The sequence below is a fragment of the Hyaena hyaena genome, unplaced genomic scaffold, assembly GCF_003009895.1.
Source record: "Hyaena hyaena isolate Hyena2069 unplaced genomic scaffold, ASM300989v1 scaffold_319, whole genome shotgun sequence".
Taxonomy (NCBI): Eukaryota; Metazoa; Chordata; class Mammalia; order Carnivora; family Hyaenidae; genus Hyaena; species Hyaena hyaena.
The window spans coordinates 40,328-52,516 of record NW_024080951.1 but is presented as its reverse complement, the minus strand read 5'-3'; the positions used below and the strand labels follow the sequence as shown (position 1 = coordinate 52,516).

General features: G+C 40.7%; 1 pseudogene; it reads right to left on the bottom strand.

The window, feature by feature from the left end:
• Positions 1-4,706: 4,706 nt before the first annotated feature.
• Positions 4,707-7,142, bottom strand: LOC120242868 (annotated as a pseudogene).
• Between the last annotated feature and the right edge of the window lie 5,047 nt (positions 7,143-12,189).

Here is a 12,189-nt window from a genome sequence, read left to right as displayed (position 1 = left end):
ATTTGTTTTTTATATTCTCCATATGAGTGAAATCATATGGTATTTGTCTTTCTCTTCCTGACTTATCTCACTTAGCATAAAACCCTCTAGGCTCATCCATGTTGCCAGAAATGGCCAGATTTCATTCTTTTTTTATAGCTGAGTAATATTCCAATGTGTATGTGTGTGTGTGTGTACATCTTCTTTATCCATTCATCTATCAGTGGACTTTCGGTTGCTCCATATCTTATCTATTGTAAATAATGCCACAATAAACATGAAGGTGCATGTATCTTTTCGAATTAACATTTTTGTTTTCATTGGTAAATACCCAGCAGTGGAATCACTGGATCGTATGGTATTTCTATTTTTTAATTTGTTGAGGAAACTCCATACTGGTTTCCATAGTGGCTGCACCATTTACATCCCCACCCATAGTGTATGAGGGTTTTTTCCCCCACATCCTTGCCAACACTTGTTATTTCTTGTCTTTTTGATACTAGCCAGTCTGATTGGTATGAGCTGATATTTTTCTGTGATTTTGTTTTGCATTTCCCTGATGGTTAGTGATGTTGAGCATCTTTTCATGTATCTGTTGGCCATCCATATGTCTTTTTTGGAAAAATGTCTACTTGGGTCTTCAGCCAATATTTAACTGGATTATTTAAGGATCTTTTGGTGTAGAGTTGTATGAGTTCTTTAAATTTTGGATATTAACTCCTTATCAAATATATGATTTGAAAATATCTTCTTGGGGCACCTGGTTGGCTCAGTCAGTTAAGCATCTGACTTTTGATCTCTGTTCAGGTCATGATCTCCTAGCTCATGAATTCAAGCCCTGCATTAGGCTCTGCACTAACAGCACAGAGCCTATTTGGGATCTCTGCTTCTTTCTGACTCTTTCTCTCTCTCTAAATAAATAAATAAATAAACTTTAAAAGAAATGCTCCTTTAAAAAAAAAGAAAAGAAAATATTTTCTTCCACTCAGTAGGTTGCCTTTTCATTTTGTTGATGGTTTCCTTTGCTATGCAAATACTTTTTAGTTTGATTTAATTCCAATATTTTATTTTAGCTTTTGTTTCCTTTGCCTGAGGAAACATATCCAGAAAAATGTTGCTAAAGCTGATGTCTAAAAGATTGTTGCCCATATTTTCTTCTAGGATTTTTTTTTACGGTTTCAGGTCTCACATTTAGGTCTTTAATTCATTTTGAATTTATTTTTGTATATGGCATAATTCTTTACATTCTTTTGTGTGTGGCTATCCATTTTTCCCAACACTGTTCATTGAAGAGACTGTCTTTTCCTCATTGTATATTCTTGCCTCCTCTATCATAGATTAATTCACCATATAACTGTGGGTTCATTGCCAAGCTCTCTCTTTTGCTCTAGGCCTTCAGTACTGTGTTGAATAAAAGTGGTAAGAGTGGACAACCTTGAATTGGTCCTGATCTTAGAAGAACTTTCAGCTTTTCACAGTTGAGTATGTTAGCTGTGGCTTTGTCATATATGATGTTAAGATATGTTTTCTTTAAATTCACTTACTTGAGAGTTTTGTCATGAACAGATGTTGAATTTTGTCAAATGCTTTTTCTGCATCTATTGAGATGATTGTATGGTTTTTATCTTTCATTTTGTTAATGTGGTGTAGCATGTTGATTAATTTGAGGATATTTAACTATTCTTGCATCCCTGGAATAACTCCCACTTGAGCATGGTGAATCTTTTTAATGTATTGTTGAATTCAGCTTGCTGATATTTTGTTGAGGATTTTTGCATCTATGTCCATCAGGAATATTTAACCTGTAATTTTTTTTGTTTGTTTTGCTTTGTTTTTCTTTGTTTTGTTTGAGTGTCTTTATGCTTTTGGTATCAGAGTAATGCTGTCCTCATACAATGGAGTTGGAAGTTTTCCTTCCTTTTCTATTTTTTGGAACAGTTTGAGAAGGATAAGTATTAACTCTTCTTTAAATGTTTGGTAGAATTTGCCTGGGAAGCCATCTAGTCCTGGACTTTGGTTTGTTGGGATTTTTTTTTTTTTTTTTTTTTTTGGCCAACTCAGTTTCATTACTAGTAATAAGTCTGTTCATATTTGCTGTTTCTTCTTGTGTCAGTCTTGAGGGATTGTGTTTCTAGGAGTTTATCCATTTTTTCAAGGTTGTCCAACTTGTTGGCTTGTATTTTTTTTGTGGTAGTGTCTTATAATCCCTTTTATTTTTGTGGTATTGGTTGTTACTTCAACTTTTTCACTTATTTTACTTATTTGAGTTCTCTCTCTTTTTTCTTGGTGAGTGTGGCTAAACGTTTATCAATTTTGTTACTCTTTTCAAAGAACCAGCTCATGGTTTCATAGATCCTTTCTGTTGTTTTTTAACCTCTATTTCGCTTATTTCTGCTCTAATCTTTATTATTCTTTTTGCCAGCTTTGGACTTGTTCTTTGGCTAGCTCTTTTAGTTGTAATATTAGGTTATTTGTTTGAGATTTTTCTTATTTCTTGAGGAAGGCCTGTGTTGCTATATACTTTTCTCTTAGAACTGCCTTTGCTGCATCTCAAAGACTTTGGACCGTTGTGTTTTCATATTTATTTGTTGCCATGTATTTTTAAATTTCCTCTTTGATTTCTTGGTTGACCCATTCATTGTTTATCCTCCATGTATTTGTGTTCTTTCCAGATTTTTTTCTTGGAATTGATTCCTAGTTTCATATGGTTGTGGTCAGAAAAGAAACTTGATATGATTTCAATTTTCTCAAGTTTATCGAGATTTTTTTGTGGCCTAACATGATCTATTTTGGAGAATGATGCATATGCACATGTAAAGAATCTGTATTCTGTTACAGATAAAGTGTTCTGTATATACCTGCTAGGTCCACCTGATCTAATGTGTTGTTCAAAGCCACTGTTTCCTTGTTGATTTTCTGTCTGGATAATATGTCCATTGATGTAAGTGAGGTGTTAAACTCCTCTATTATTATTGTATTTTGTTAGTTTCTCCTTTATGTCTGTTAATAATTGTTTTATGTGTTAAGATGCTTCTATGTTGGGTGTATAGATATTTACAATTGTTTCATCTTGTTGAATGGTTCCTTTTATCACTATGTAGTGCCCTCTTTTGTTTCTTACTGCAGTCTTTGTTTTAAAGTCTATTTAGTCTGATATAAGTATTGCTACCCCAGCATCTTTTTTGCATCCGCTTGCATGGTATGTTTTTTCCAGCCCTTCATTTTCAGTCTGTACACGTCTTTAGGTGTAAAGCGAGTATCTATAAGCAACCATGAGTTACCCTGTGTTTTTTTATTGGAACATTTAGTCCATTTACATTTAAGGTAACTGTTGATAAACATATACATACTGACATGTTGCTAATTGTTTTCCACTTTTTCTAGTTCTCTGTTCCTTTATTTTTATCTGACTTCTTATTTGATGGCTTTCTTTAGTGTCATATTAGGATTCCTTTCTCTTTATTTTTTGCATATCTATTACACATTTTTTAATTTGTGGTTACCATTAGGTTCATATATAACATCTTATGTGTATTGCAGTCTATATTAAGTTGATGATTACTTAATTTTGAACACATCCTAAAACACTAAAATTTATCCCCCTTCACATTTATGTATAAGATGGCATGTTTTACATCTTTTTATTTTGTGTATCCCTTGATTGGTTTTTTAGATATAATTGATTTTACTACATTGTGTTTTAAGCTTCATACTGGCTTTATAAGTGATTAATCTACTACCTTTATTTATGTTTGATTTTACCTGTGAATTTGTAAACTTTCATTAATGTTCTTCTAGTTATGGCCTTTTCTTTCAAACTGGTTCTCTTTAACATTTCTTGTAAGGCTGGTTTAGTAGTCATGAATTCCCTTAACTTTTGTTTATCTGGAACACTCTTTACCTCTCCTTCTATTCTAAATGACAACCTTCCTGCGTAGAGTATTCTTGGTTGAAGATTTCTCCTTTGAGCACTGAATATATTATGTCACTCCTTTCTGGCTTGCAAAGTTTCTGCTGAAAAATCAGCTGATGTCTTTATGGGATTTCTTTTGAATTTTTAAAATTCTCTCTTTATCATTACTTCTTGCTATTTTAATTATCATGTGTGTTGGTGTGGAACTCTTGGTTTAATCTTGGTAGGGGCTTCTTATGATTCCTAGATCTAAATATCTGTTTCCTTCCCTAGATTAGGGAAGTTTTCAGCTATTATTTCTTCAGATAAGTTTTCTGCCCCCCTTCTCTTTCTCTTCTCCTTATGAGATCCTTTTAATGTGAATGTTATTGTGCTTGATGATGGTGCTGACTTCCCTTAACCTATTCTCATTTCTTCTTCTTTTTTCTCTTTTTGCTGCTCAGCTTGGTTGCTTTCCATTACCCTGTCTTCCAGCTCACTGATCTATTCTTCTGCCTCCTCTCATCTGCTATGGATTCCCTCCAGTGTTTTCGTTTGTGTTTTAATTATTGAATTCTTTTTTTTTTTTAATTTCAGATATTTATTTATTTCTTAAGCTTATTTATCAGGAGTGACTGAAATAAAAACTGTAATTGAGTCCCATCCTCATGGAAATGGCTTTAAGAGAAAACTGGTCAGATGAATATTATTCTTTCCCATTTTCAGTCAGCAAATGGTTGCCATTGATAAATATCTAACAGTGTGTCAAGAATGCTCAAGATATGTTATATAATATAGCATGCCTGTTCACAGGGGGAATAAACTAGAAAATAACTTATGGGAATTTCTTGATTTCATCATGCAAGACAAACACAAAAGCACCGCCTATGTCTCTGAGAACATGGGAGTATGCACACTTGACAAAAGCTTTGACTCCTTCATCACAAGCAGTCTTCCTCCAGCAGTCAAGTGAGCCTCTGTACATGATTTCAGTTCCTTTGCACCCTGACTGCATCATCATCTGATGATGAACGATGTCAACCCAGCAGCCACTGTGACAAAACGATGAAGATGTGAGTATTCTTGGGATCTGGAAGCATTCCCTTTGCTGTGTCATAGACACCGAAGTAGGCAACTTGGAAGATGATAATACCCTACAAAGACACATTAAATCCTTGGCATAGGACCTTAATCCCACCAGATTTGTAGGTCTTAACCAGGCAGTCACTGAAGGCCTCTGAATTTCCCTTTAGCTACAGCTTTGCCCACATCAGCTGCTAAAATGGTATGGGCAAAACTGAAGGGACACACAAAACACAAGCTTATAGGGGCGCCTGGGTGGCTTAGTCGGTTAAGTGTCCGACTTTCACTTAGGTCATGATCTCGCGGTTCGTGGGTTTGAGCCACGCGTCGGGCTCTGTGCTGACTGCCAGCTCAGAGCCTGGAGCCTATTTCAGAATCTGTGTCTCCCTCTCTCTCTGACCCTCCCCTGCTCACGCTGTCTCTCTCTCTCTCCTAGAAATAAATAAAAATATTTAAAAAAAACAAAAACAAAAACAAAAAACCACAAGCTTGTAACCCCAGCAGAACTACCCGATGCCAGATTCTCTGCAAAGTAGCACCAAAACTGGGCTCTCTTGTCCACACCACCCAGGACGTTCTGCTTGAAGTTCTTTGAAGGCAAAGTTGAGATCCTGGGCAGGAAAGTGTCTGATGACATTGGCCAGATTACCATGCCAGAAGGACAGGACTCCCTGCTCCTTAGAGGTATGAATCATGCAGTCTATCATGCCCTTGTATTGCTTGTCTGCGGTGATGTGCTTACTGGAATGCTGTACCTGCAACAGCAGCTGCTTGACCTGCTTGATGGGCACTACAATGATCTTGGAGATGGCTGTGGCCAGTCCACCCACCAGGAAGTCCTTGGAAGTGAAGGAGACAGCAGCATCTGTCAGGTTGAAAGGAAAGAGAAGGTGGGCAACTGCCTGATATTGAATTCTTCAGCTCTGGCTGATTCTGTTTGATGTTTTCTATCTCTTTGTTGAAGTCTCACTGAGGTCCTCCACTCTTCCCAAGCCCATCAAGTATCTTTATGAACATTACTTTGAATTCCGTATCAGACATATTGCTTATCTTTCTTTCACTTAGCTGTTTGCTTTTACTGTGTCCTGCTCTTTCATTTGGGACATAGTCCTCTGTACCAGCATTTTGTCTAACTCTCTGTGTTTCTCTGTATTAGGGAATCAAGCTTTGTCTCCTGGTCTTGAGAGTAGTGGCCTTGTGTAGAAGAGGTCCTGTGGTTCCCTGAGCACAAGCCCCTTGGTCACCAGAAACAAATGCTCCAGGGGGGCCTTCTGTATGGGCTGTATGCATTCTGTTGTGGCTGGGCCACACTTACCTTCAGCCCAATCTGCTGGAATAACTTGCTTTACCTGCTTTGGGCCCCTTGGGCAGAGTCTGGTCCCTCCACTATTGAGAGGCATATCTGAGGCCTCCATGAGCTTCTCAGTGGGTGGGGTTGGAGTTGTGCTGTGTCTGCATTTGGCCCTTCTGCTGCAGCTGCAGGTGCACCAACAGCAGGGCTCTCCCATGCATGACCAGCTGAAAGGCTTAGCGGCTGGACACACTGGTGTGTGGGGTTGTCTCCCCTCTTCCTCAGACTTTGGAATAGCACTAGTCCCTGCGAGGGCTGCTTGCAGGGTGTGATGGGGCAGGGGCTACTTTGGATGGATGACTGGGTGGATTGGATGGGATAGGTCCACAGGGGAATCCAGGGATAGGTCACATGGGTTGGGAAGATAGGTGGAGTGTTAGGGCTGATTCCCACCAGCGTCTTGCTATGTAGGCTGGGGGCGGGGAAGAGAAAGGCATCTACCAGCATTTTTGCTCTTGGAGAAGTCTCCTGACAATCCCTGCCCCTCCAGCACCTGCTTTGAGATTAGTAAATCGGTCTCCTTCAAGTATACCCCAGGTGCTTTCCAAGTTGCTGCTTCATTGCTGTGGTTCAAGGCCAGTTATTATTTATGGTGGCTCTTTAAGGGCATAGACTACATTTCCTATCTCACTCTGACTCTTCTGGAGTTAAGCCTGCTGATTTTTAAAGTACCCAGAGGTAAGGCCCACTGATTTTTAAAGCTCCTGAAGTTGAGTCCCGCTGGTTATGGGGACTCACCGTCCCAGTGCAGATCTCTAGTGCCTGGGGTGCCTGATGTGGGGTCTGATCCTCTGCTTCTCTGGGCTTGTGATCTCTCACCTGGGGTTTGGGTCCCATCTGCTGCTACCCTTTTCAATGTGGCCTCATCTCTACGATTAACTGTTAAGACCTTCCAGTCTGTTGGGTCTTTGGGTCATTTCCAGAGTTTGTTGCACAAATGTGGCTGTAAGCTCGGCGTGTCCGTGGGATGAAGTGAGCTCAGGATTCTCCTCTGCCATTCTCCTTCCATCTCTTATGAAAATACTTATTTAGCAACATAATTTTGCTGAAATGAAGGCAAGAAATATGTATTTTACAAAATAAATATAAATATTTTGTATAAGTTAGTTAAATACCACTTACCCATTGCAATGCTCTAAATGTTTGTGTCCCCCCCCCCGCCCCCAGTTCATATGTTGAAATCTTAACCTCTCAGGTGTGGGGGGGGGCTTTGGAAGGTGATTAGGTCACAAGGGTGGAACCTTCATGAATACAATTTGTGCCCTTATAAAAAGGTCTCTAGCCCCTTCTGCTATGTGGGGATACAGGAGAATTCTGACCCAGAAGAGGACCCTTACCTGACCCTGCAGGCACCCTGGCCTCAGACTTCCAGGCTACACAACTGTGAGAAATGATTTCTGTAGTTTACAAGCCACCTAATCTGTGGTATTTTGTTATAACAGTCTGAACAGACACCCACCCATAGGACTTGAAGATATGCAGGAATTTAATTTAATTTAATTTAATTTAATTTAATTTATTTAATTTAATTCATCCATCTTTGACTCTTTTGCAACTTTTAGTCATATAAAAATTCTACCTTTAAATGTGTTGTATAATGTTGGCTCGATGAAGCCACATTTATCAAGGTAAAGGATAGAACATCCTTTGTTTTCAGCTTGATTCATAACTTTTACTAGCCATATGGACCATGGGCTCCCATTTGTCCCAAATTCCTAGAAGCAGGCCAGGATAGGCTGCCATGATGTGCAACATATTCATAATCCTTGTGAATGAAAATATATTCCCATCTAAAAACAGATTCGCAGATGAGATTTTAAAATGTCACTGTATGCTGTGCATAGTAAGTAAGATGAACACAAAATCACAGGGGAAAGAAAGGTTAAAAATCAAGGATCGAACAATATATTTACCAAGGAAATGCCACAGAAAAGAAAGATGAGACTAATATCAGATAATGTAATCTCATTCAAGGCCAGAAATACTAAATGAGTAAAAAGGGACTTTATATTGATTCTATACACCAAACGTGACAGCTGTGAGCTATTATAATGGTTTAGAAATGCAAAAAAGAGAAATAAGTAAATACATCATTATAGTGACATATTTTAATATACCTCTCTGAGTAATCAGCAAATAGTTCAATAGCAGAAATGTATGGGGTTTGAGGGAACAACATAGTATAAGCTTAGCTGTCTAGATAGATGATAGATTCATAGATATATAAAGATACATGTATACATATATAGTAGGCAGGTAGATAAACAGATGTTAGATAGATAGACAGACAGATATTAGGTAGATAGATAGAGGGACAGATTTACCCAGCTGAGGCTATAAATATACAAACACCCATGGATTACTTTGAGATCTTAAACCAGCAACAATGGAAAGTTCAAACCGATATTGGGATAATGGAATGAAGGAGGTGGGGGCAGATTTCCATTTCAACAGGGAGATCAGATAGGATCTGGGAGCAATGACTTGGAGAACAGGTGGTGGGAGGCAATGTTCCAGGCAGAGGGACTCCGGGGACCAAATGGCATAAGGGCTCTAACGCAGGGAAGTGCTTAGCGAGTTTGAAGAACAGTAAGTTGGCCGTAAGTGCCTTTGACAGACGGCTCCAGGCCTTTCACATGTGGGTCTCTCTGCTGAAGTGCCTTCTTTCCCCTTCATATGTGGAAAATGTCCACGCACACCTTTAGGTGAGCTCAAAGTTCACGTCCTCAGCGAAGGTCCCCTGGTCTCCCAGGAAGAATGTGTTGCTCTGTCCTTTCTGCTCACAGCACTTGGCCCATAGCTCAGTATTTGCATTTATCACATTGTGTATTCTGGAGAACGTTCCATATGCACTGGAGAAAAATGTATACTCTGCTGTTTTAGGATGAAATGTTCTGAATATTTCTGTTAAGTCCATCTGGTCTGGGGTGTCATTCAGAGCCATGGTTTCCTCGTTGGTTTTCTGTTTAGATGGTCTGTCCGTTGCTGTGAGTGGGGTGTTGAAGTCCCCTACTATTATGGTATTATTATCAATGAGTTTCTTTATATTTGTGATTGATTTATATATTTGGGTGCTGCCATATTTGGAGCATTAATGTTTATAATTGTTATGTTTTTGTGGTGCAGCATTTATTTATTTTTATGTTTTATTTATTTCGGAGAGAGAGAGAGAACATGAGCAAGGTAGGGTCAGAGAGAGAGAGGGAGACACAGAATCCGAAACAGGCTCCAGGCTCTGAGCTGTCAGCACAGAGCCCGACGTGGGGCTCAAACCCACGAACCGTGTGATCATGACCTGAGCTGAAGCCAGACGCTTAACTGACTGAGCCACCAGGCTCCCCTGTGGTGGAGCATTTATCACATGTGGCTTTGGGATGTCATGCCTAACTCCTACCTCCAAACTATGAATGAATGAAAGGTAAGGACTCAGCTCTGCTTCCCAGTAGATCAGACTTGGTACCTAAGACCCTCGGGAAGTGTTTGTGGATCAAAGGAGAGACGTCCTGTACTAAAGGATGCAATTCCTCTTTTCGCTACTTGTTTCCTGTCTTGCATGAAAATGGCAAGTGGCGTTCCTAAGCGTCTTCTGCGTGCAGTCCCAAAGTCTCCGTACCATGGGGAATAATCAGGAGATTATCAGTCCCTGCTCTGGGTAGAGCTGAGAGGATCAAGGGACAGACATGAAATGAGTGGTGAGGGTTATCTAACAGCTCTGCTGGGAAAGCACAAAATGAATGTGGTGTCCTATCCCCCAGGCTTCTGGAAGGATCTCTGTCGGCTAAGTCTGGCAGAATGTATGGGATTGACTGTTGAGTGGGGAGGGCATCAGGGAGGCAGAGGTAAGAGGTAGTAAAGCAAGGAAATGAGGGGGTGGGTGTAGGGCCATGAAAGGCCTGACTGAAGGAGCAGAGAGGAAATCAGCCTGGTCCAGGGCGGCCTGGTGAGGGGCAGGGCAGGTAAGATTACAGAGACCCCTCCCCCTCCCCTCCCCCCCAAATTGAGGCCCAGAGATCAAATAGCTGTTTGTTGTTTGTTCTCAGGGAATGGGGCCACAAGATGCAGGCTGCACTTTGACCACTTGCTCAAGGGGTGCAGGGCAAGGTGGATGCGAGGGAAGATATAGAGCAGAAACCACAGAGGATCCATTACACGAGGCCTGATGAGCGCTCAGAGCTTGGAAGCAACCTGACGCCAGGACCGTGTCTGCATGAGCGAAGCAACCCCAGACCAGTGGCAGGGGCTGAAGGGATGTCTGCTGACATGTGAGTGAGTGAGTGAGTGAGTGAGTGAGTGAGTGAGTGAAAGGGTCAGAATTCAGAGGAAAAAAGTTGAGATTGGCTCCAGCGATAGAGGGGACCTATATCCAATGTCTCAGCCAAAGTCAGCCATTTACAGTTTTAAGAGGCCTGCTTGGCCCCAAGTCTGACCATTAGTATCGCCTTCCTGCTCTTCCCAGAAGGTTCTTCCTCCTGTAGGCTACAGGCCAGAAGCACAGCCCTTCGTCAAGATCTAAGTTGGTGTTTGTACTCTGCCACATACATAATGTGAGTCTTACAGTTTACATCTGTCATCTGTAACTGAGCTGTCCAGGGGGCTAGCTACTACCCACGTGTGGCTATCAGGCACTGGAAATGTGACCAGTCCAAGTTAAGATGTGTTTAAGTTAAAATACACGATGCATGTTAGATTTAGAAGACTGGGTATGAAGGGCGCCTGGGTGGCTCTGTCGGTTGAGCCTCTGACTCTTGATTTTGCCTCAGGTCATGATCTCAGGGTTGTGGGATTGAGCCCCATGTCAAGCTCTGTGCTGAGCGTGGAGCCTGCTTAAGATTCTCTCTCCCTCTACCTCTCCCCTGCTCATGCTCTCTCTCTCTTTCAAATATAAAAAGAAGACTTAGTATGAAAGAAAAGCAAACTCTTATTAATTACAGGACAAAATGATAATATTTTAAATATATTGGGTTATAGGAAATATATTACTATAATTAGTTTCACCTGTTCCTGCTGTACTTTGATAATGGGGCTACTAGAAACTGTAAAATTACAGCTCTATAAAATGGGGATAATCGAGTGCCTACTTCAGTGGGTGGTTATAGAGATTAAACGGGATTGTAATTATGAAACGTTCAGCCCAGTGCCCGACAAAGAGCAAACACCCAGAGAAAAGATCACCAAGTTATTACTGCAGTATTTCATTGACTCTAAAACCCTCATTTTTGTCCCCACATTTCTGCATCTTGGACACTTGGATGTGTCCTGCAGTTGACAGTAGAGAGTCACCAGATCTCAGATATAAAACATAGTTGTCACCGACTGCGTGCACTTAGGCATCCAAATTTGCAGTGTCAGTGGCTTAGACGAAAATCTGGGAGATCAGAAGGGGGCGCTCTTAACCTCTCCCAGTCAAAATGTTAAGGGAAGGGGTGGGCAGAGGGCGACTCCAACTTGTTGAGCAACATTCCCAAAACAGGAATGAAAAGTGGGCGCTTTATACCTCCTTACAAAGTTGGTGGCATTGTTCATCACCCTTTTGTGGATCTGAAAATCTTTAAAAGCCCAGAGAGGCAGGGCGCCTGGGTGGCTCAGTGGGTTAAGTGTCTGACTGTTGATTTCTGCTCAGGTCAGGATCTCACAGTCCTGAGATTGAGCCCCGTGTTGGGGGGCTTAAGCAGAGAGAATCCCTTTCTTTCTCCTCCTTCCCCACCCCCGTTCTGTCTCTCTCCCTCTCTTTCTCTTTCTAAACAAAAAAACAAAAACAAAAACACCCACAAAAACAAAAAACAAAAATCTTTTAAAGACCAAGAGAAGGAAAGGGGAGAAGATGAGGACTTGCTCAAAGCGCTTAACAGCATAGATGGTATGATTGGAGGAAAAACACATTGGT